Source organism: Cydia splendana, chromosome 2, assembly GCF_910591565.1.
Source record: "Cydia splendana chromosome 2, ilCydSple1.2, whole genome shotgun sequence".
Classification (NCBI taxonomy): Eukaryota; Metazoa; Arthropoda; class Insecta; order Lepidoptera; family Tortricidae; genus Cydia; species Cydia splendana.
Window position 1 is genome coordinate 24,149,993 of NC_085961.1, and position 8,428 is coordinate 24,158,420.

General features: G+C 35.3%; 1 protein-coding gene across 1 annotated transcript in view; it reads left to right on the forward strand.

The window, feature by feature from the left end:
* Nucleotides 1-3,853, forward strand: part of LOC134806023 (homeotic protein ultrabithorax) — a 210,180-nt gene extending 206,327 nt beyond the window's left edge. Inside the window, exon 3 of the mRNA XM_063779231.1 lies at nt 1,261-3,853. The gene's annotated coding sequence lies outside the window, so the exon portion shown is untranslated. The remainder of the gene's footprint in view (nt 1-1,260) is intronic.
* Nucleotides 3,854-8,428: the final 4,575 nt, after the last annotated feature.

The following is an 8,428-nucleotide window of genomic DNA, read 5'->3' on the forward strand; positions in this document are numbered from 1 at the left end:
AACAATAAATAGGTATTTAAATAAAACAGTTTGGTTGGTTTATGAACTTTCATAATAATAGGTATATTTACATTCAATCATCTGAATGACTAGCGTTGTCTAATCATAGGTATGCTTCGTTTGCATTTTTATTTGGAAACTAGTAAGGAACTTGCGGTTTTTAGTTTTTTATTCCTTTTTTTCTGTACATGATTGTATTTTCTGTGTAGAACATTTAAAATTATTTTTATTTTATTTAAATAACTTCTGTACTATTAACTTTTTGTGCGCGCCAAATATCTGCTTCAAATCTGAAACAAAAAAAAACGGAATTTAACAACATTTATTATCAGACCATACACGACGCGATCACACCCGCGCCTTCTCTATACAGAACGCCCCGTCTTTGTAAATCAGCATATGCAAAGTGGTATAGCAATAAATCTCTTGGTCTTGCTCGTTCTCGCATCATGTTACATCTTAATTTCAGCGCCGGCGCGGAGCCTGCCTGCCAGAGATACGTTTTATCAAATACGCATTACGCTAGGAATTAACTTTAACTAAAAAAAGCCTCCGTGAGCTGAAGCGATAAATAATGAAACGCTGTTAGAACCGGGGTCTGTTTTAACATGCCCATGGGGCTCGCGCGAAATTATTTGCATTTTAAGTTTGCCCTTTCTTTATGGAGGTTTATTGCGTTTATTGTGATTCGGTTATAAAGATTTTGTCGATGCTATTTATTTAGTCAGGCAGGCTAATGTAACGGGGACTGACATTCTGCTTTTAAGGAACTACGTACTTATAAAGTAATTTCATTTCTTTTGCAGTTAGGCTCTTAAGTAAGGTTACATTTCAAGGCGTAGAAATACAAAAATAAGGCGATGTTCTTTTGTATTAAAGAGCTTTTTAATATGATTAAAACAAATTGAATTTGTCCCAAGCATGATGAAAGGGCGTGATTGCCGAGGTCCGCGATCGTACATCAACATCAATCCTTCAAACAATCGGCGACCACGTTTTCGTGCCTTGTCGCTTTGCGTCGCCCACGAGATAAGCCGTACACTCTCATTGATAAACGACCTTTGCATTTACTTGCTTTATGCAATTTGTTATATGCATAATTGCGTGATAACTGAATGATGTATGCTAGGGACCAATTTTTATCTCAAACGCACGCCTGTCGCTTCGACGCCCGTATTATTTGCAGCGCGAAAATTATTTATTGCACTTTAGTTTTGCATAATTGGCATTTTATTAATTTCGCTTTTCCTTTTGTTTCAGGTGGTCGTCGCGTAGAGCGTTTCAGTGGCTTGGTAGGTGTTGGGATACCTAAGAGGTCTAGCTTACTTCAGTTTGCTTTTAAAATACCAAAAGTAGATGCGTCTCAATCATGAGCTTCATTCACTCGGCACTCCCAACACATTGACGTCGCGCGATCAAGATATCAAACTTGACTGTCGAATAAATTTTTGTGCCAACCCACACGAACGCTTAGGCAATCGACTACCGAAGATTTATAGTCAAAATTTCCCGTTAGTAACGCTTACCGAGCACACTCCGCGTATCACTATTTCACAAATAAAAGAACCAGTCGCGATATGATCGTCGACTATAAATTATATGAAGCTCGGATGAAAAATACGCGGTTTGGTGTCCGCTTATTTATCGCTTAGCTCGGCTAATGTATGAATTTATGTTAATCCGGCAACGATTTAAATAGTGGCATCTATTAATATTTAATTAAGTTTTTACGTTGCGTAAACAGTCCGAGTCTCAAAGCTGTAATGGTAAATCGGGCGGTCATCTGGGTTGGGAGTGCGGGGTGAAGACGTGAGAGCGGGCCGGTATCGGGCCGTGATCTGCTATCGCGTGGCATCGCTCGGTGGCTGTTCCATGCTAGGATTAGGTCGGTACCCGCGTGTTCCATTCCGTGATATATTGTTCCGCATCTCCGTATATAAATCTCGAACGCCTGCTGAGGTACACGGACGCGGCCGCCGCGCCGCACCTTCCAGCTTCAAATGGAATTGTGTTTTTATTTATCATGCGAATCGCCCCCCTATCGCTCACCGGGATCGCACTTTATCTGCCAAAACTTCAAGTCGTATCGGCTCCAACTGCTCTTTATAGTTACTATTCTCATGTATGTTATAATAATAACTCTCTTTGACGAATACTTGTTTAGTAGAGCTATTAATTTTTCGTGATTACATCCACAAACTTTGTACTTGCCATGACGTGAAATCTTAATTCTTCTTAGGTAAATCAGTCTTTGTCATTGAAACGAGGTGGGGGCAAAATACAAATTTTATATTCTAATGTATATATTAGTGCAAGTCGTTTGTAGGTATTCGTAAGCTAAATCTGATGTACAACGTCTGTATACGTTCATATTACACTTTAAGACATACAGTGATATGTTTCAGCTTGTAAACCGTGTAATATAATGAGTATTACATACTGGAGTGACGAAAGAAGCAAAATTGTGTGGGATCGTCTTGATCCGTCGTAATTTAAATGTTAAATTTAAATCAGATTTCGTAGCATTTAGATTTCTACTTTCGATGTCTTAAACCGAGTAGGATAGTGTAGTGAAGATATCTCGTTTTGAATCTAGTGACAAAGTACATGTTCTTTCTTGTAAACAGAAAACTAGTAGCGTTTTCTAAAGAATTTAATTTGAAATTTGATAGTATCGTTCCTCCTTATGCAGCTGTTATGGTAAATTTAATAAACATTGGAAATAAATCCCGGAGCAGTAACCGATAGCATCGATGTTGTGTAAGCTGTAACGTCGTCACGCCAGACTTCTATATACGTAACTACAAAAGCTTTAGTACGAAAATTTATTCCATTTTATTAGTCGATAGCTTAATTTATTCTTAGAGAAATAGTTTACCTGTAGTCAGAGAAATGACAACAATCAAGTCTAGTTGTGCCCAGTATACGAATAGCTGACTAACATAAGATAATATAATTTATTTTAAGATACATTAGCTGTAATATTTTTGGATTCCTATAAACATATACGTAAATCTTCTTTAATGTAGTTATCGAGTAAAGTTAGGTTGAGGTTCTTTCAGTTATTTTACGTGTCTTCAAAGTGCCAAATTCATTTTATATCTGTCATTGTTCATCTGTTTACCTCTAGAAGTTCCTTTACTGTGTTAATTAATGAGTTTGAATGAGGCATTAGTAGCGTGACATGTGTAAATGTTTTTTTTTATCTCCGAGCAATGAAAGAATCCTCTCCTAAGTTTTCTTGTATTGTTCATCTTGTAAATATTTCTATTTGTAAACTGATTATTTATAAAAGTATATTATTATCATCCCCTTTGGTTTAAACTCGAAATTTAAATATTTTAGCTTTGAGACATCGCTTTGTGTAATGCCTATTTATTATTCACAAATGTTATTTTATAGCATGAGTAGTTTATGATGTCTGTGACCTAAACATGCTGGAAGTGTTAATTGTTCGGAAACCCATTGTTCATCGCGTGTCGTATAAATTTTGTCTGTCAGCGATTTGTCTTTCATTTATTTAATTTGAAACGTGCTCACGAATGTTATACGTAAATTTGTCCTTAACAAAGCATTTGTCATACGTAACTAGGTAGGCCCATTATTGTAATGTAATATAATATAATTAATTAATAATAAATTAGCTATAAACGAAGAGAAATACTTAAACCTTGAGGGGATAGTGTAGAAAATGATTTAAATGTTTGTGTTTCATGATTGTAACTGTGTGAAAAGCTGTGTAATATCATTATATTACCTATTTACGTATATAAACAAAAAGCGATATTATAATTTTTGTACAATATCGGCTATAGTGCGAGATGGATCTGCATTAAAATTCTGTTACTGTAAATACTTTCTTTCATTTATAAAAACCCTTTGTATTTATCAAAGACTACTAGTGAAGGTACCTACTTTAATACATAATTTATTTAATGACAATATAACAAAAGACGTCATATACATTTTCCGTTTCAGACAATGGTGATGAAATTCAATTCATTCACTATATAGAAAATTTGCAAAATAACCCTCACTTTTGTGAACACATTTTTAGCCAATTATATTTGGCAGTGGAAATGGACAATAATTAGATTTTCAAAACAAGTCTTAAATATCTGTTATTATTGCACCATTAATACCATTATACACCCAAATCTCGATTATACAGTTATGTTCGAAACGGCCTCCTGTGCGTACCTACTTCTATAATTCGTTTTTATAGCATTAGAAAAAGACTACGCGATCTTGACGTGTCTTTTAATTGAAAAACGATTTCGAAAAATCAGTAACTAATACTACCTAATGAAAGGGTGGATTTCAAAATCCTGCGAAAACTTATGGTTCGGTCTTTATAAATAAAACTAGTAGGTTGTGCGAGTTGCAACTTTTTTATATGTTTTTAAGAACTTATCTTCATGTTCCTTCAATTACCATCTCCAATAACTTAATAGTTTTTTTTTATATTATAAAATGTTTTATGTGTCTAAAGTCATCATCGTCTACCGGAAAAATCTTAACCTTTTTGTTTGCAGTGAAAATTATAGCATACCTATCGTACGATTGCGATTTTTCTTTTACTTATATCATTCCATGTTGTCACATGAAAAAATATGCAATAATTCCTTCACCGAGAAAGTACATTTAAAAATATTTAAAATTTTGTCACGAATATTCGTCAACACCGTCATGGTAATGTCAATGTGAGCTTATCTCCGCGTAATGAACAACGAAATACCGCTAAAGGTCCTTGCCCTATTTTTCCCTTTAATATAGAATGTCAAAAATATTTCACTATAAAGTCACATCATTGAATCGTGAGAAATATTACGAACAAATTTGTAAAACGTAGTTTGTCACAACAGAGCATCATCACCGTTATGCTTTGGTTTAAAAAAGTTACAAATGATATATTAGAAATAATTACTGAAATGATTGGCAAACTACATGAAGTTTATTGTGTAGCATAGACATTAACTACTATTATTCGTATTCTAGAAATAAAAACAAGAAACACTCAAATCGTCAACACCATACCCATCATCACCGGGAAAAAATGACGACCGGTGATGATTTCATGTGTATGGTGATGAAGGTTCTCAGAAACTTTTCTAGTTATTTTGCTATAATTCATTATGAAATTAAGCTGTATGTTTGAAAAACGTTGTCTATGTCTTCTAACACTATATAATGTCTACCTTATAAATGTAGAATAAAATGTAGAAGAAGATATAACTATTTCCTTCACACTAGCTAGAGGATGGTTAGTTTTTAAATAACATTTTGACTGAAGTAGGCAAAATTTAGGTCACTTAGAACTTAGAACATACAAATGTTTTTTTTAAATAATCTATTAAATGTAAATCGTGCAACTTAGAGTCTGTAATTGCATGTTAGTCGTGTTAAAACAAAGTATTTAAACAAGCAACATATATTAAGTTTTAAGCGACCATAGGCTACGGTACTGGCTCACTATCGTGATGGCCTTATGTTTTTTGATAATATTATATTACTTTATGTATATAATTAATATGACTTGGAACTCCGGTAGCCGATTAAGAAGTGTAACACTCTTGCGGTAGAGATGTCGCTATGGTCCCCTTGACCTATAATATGGTGGAAAGATTTGCTGGCTAGGGATGAGGTCTTGGTGGCTCAGATGGCAGAGCGCTGGAGTATCAATCCAGAGGCTGTGAGTTCAAGTCTCACCCAAGACAGTAATTTTTCCACTTTTAAATTTATTCTAAGCTTAATAGCATCGTTCGCAGACGTTTCTGCTTGTTAAAAATTAAAATTGGTACATATTTGCCGTGACTTATTTTTCCAACGTGTTTTTCAATAAAAAGACACGTCAAGATTGTTTACCTTTTTTCTAATGCTAAAAAAACGAACTGTAACAGATATCGACCATTAAAATTACTGCCATTCTCACAAAAATAAATATGTAAAACATAACACATACACTACAACAATGTGATGATGATGATGCATTCCTGTTAACCCTCATTAGGGACATAGGGCTCTCAGAAGAATCCTCCATTTGTCACGACCTTGAGCGGCTACTTCCAGCTCTTTACAGGCGAGTCCAGTTAACACATTCAGTTAACACACGCTCGTAGCGCGTAGCCACGGTTTCGTCGTATGTAGCGCGTAGTCGCTACGAACAGTGTACCCGACAGTCGGGTTCTTGGTGTTGAATGTGTTAAGCCAGCCTCCTTCTCAACTGATCGCCTCCATGTAGTACAAGGCCTCCCCGAAATCTACTAAAAAGAGAATACTTAATGTAGTATACCAGTACCTATGGCCATATGTTATTGGTCAACCCTTGAATAGGAAACAGTATGCTTTCTTCCCTTTTGGGACTTGAACATACACATTAGGGATCAGTTCTGCGTAAATAAATGACACAGACACAGACAACTTTTAAAATAGGTAAGATTAATACGGGTTAGGGCCACTTGCACCGGTCACTAACCCGGGGTTACCATGGTCACCAGTACAATTTGACTCTGGGTTAACGATTTAACCGGTTAGCCCCGGATTAGTAGGATCGTGCAAGTGGCGCTTAGTGTGGCTGCGCGATACGAGTAACTGTGGCTCCAATATGAAACCCATGAAACATGAACATGTGTACTTTTTTTTTAAATAAGTATGTGTCACAAAAAAGTAGCTTAAGTCACAGGAAGCTATAGAGTATCAAACCAAAATCTTCAGAATATAAACTCTAACACCGTTCACAGAGTTCGATGCAGTGAAATACGCTGTTTTCTCAAAGTAACTGTAAAGCAAGTTAGGTACCAACGCAGTCGGTATTGTCAAGAGTAGCCACGCTGTCGTGCCAAACAGGAAGTTTGCATGCGAGGCCACGGGATGTGGGGTTCGATTCCCCGCTTAGCTATTTTCGACCTTATTTATTTGCGTGAAAAATGTACATATTATGCTCGAGCGTTTTCGAGATTTGCTGAGCTGTCTGAAGTTTTAGTACGTCGGGTGAGTTACATGCGAAGCGTATTTGAGTTATCTGGCGTGAAAAACTTAAGAAGAAAGAAATAAAGAACATATTAGGTATAGAGTCAATACACTCAATACATAGTCAAAATGTTTGGTTTCTACGCGGACAAGGACATGATGGGCATGTAATAAGTACCTAGATGATAAGTATGAAAGTATGAAAGAAACAAAAGCAACTAGGTAATGATATATTCATATTCGTATTATTTATGATACGCACACGCACTCTATAATATAGGTAGGTACCTACACTATTCGTGTGCATCATAAATTTAAAAATACTTATCAACGCAAAATAGAAATCATGACAGGAGGGATTATGCTACGTACAGAATGTTTGTATTTTATTAAATTATACTTACAATTCAGAAAAGTATACAGTGCAATGACTGATTACGAGTACGCGTTGCCTTTTATTATGTAGGTAAAGGTAGCTGTCAGTTAACAGCTAGACACTGTTTAGGTACCTAAAGGTAAGAAACAAAAGTTTTCGACATGAAAAAAACGAATGTATGAATATGTATTCTCCCTAACCCGGAAGGTCTTTATTACATCTGATCTCACAGACTGTACTCTGTCATATTTAATTCAGGCCAGATTACCTCACATGCTTAAGTTTTTTTTACATAAACTCAGTTTCTCCCATAAATCTAGTGTGGGGTGGATTACCGCAAGACTAATGGCAGCAGTCCACCTGCAGAGGGCCACCTATTATTTAGCTATTTGCTGGAGCGGCAGCCCTAGGCCCTTAGGGCTGAAATTTGTCATACGAGTGAGTTATGGCACATGTGCTTCGAAGAGTTGGTGGATAGATTTAGTGGTTAGGCTAAATTTGTGTATGCATGGAAATTGATGTTTCACAGCAAAGATAAGCACAAAATTATAATTGTTTCGTCAGTATATACAGATTTACAGAACCTTCCATAAATTATTACGAACTAACCTATTTAAAACTCGATTTACGTATGGATTGCGTTCATATTACTAAGTTAACATACAGGTGAAAGTATTACTAAAATTTTACACAATGTTTCACACATTGACATTAAAAATAGTTACAGGATGGCTTAAAATACGTTGACAAAGATTTTTAAGGAATATTTTTCTTACTTATGTAGGTTTACAAAATGTCATTAAACCATGAATGTATGTATATGGTTGTATTAAATACCGTTAAAACTACAGTCATTTTAACCAAAATAAAACTAATTAAATATATTAAAAATATTCTATTTAGATTTAAATACACAAACGCAAACTTGAAGTAAAAAAATGTCAATGTATTTTTGGGCCAACCTGTAAATTGTCTATTTAAGTAGATCAGTTAATATTAAGATAGCCAGAAACTCGCAACCTACCTAATCCACTTTGGAGTAACAATTGTAACATGTTAGTCGGTCAAAAAATAGAGAAAGCT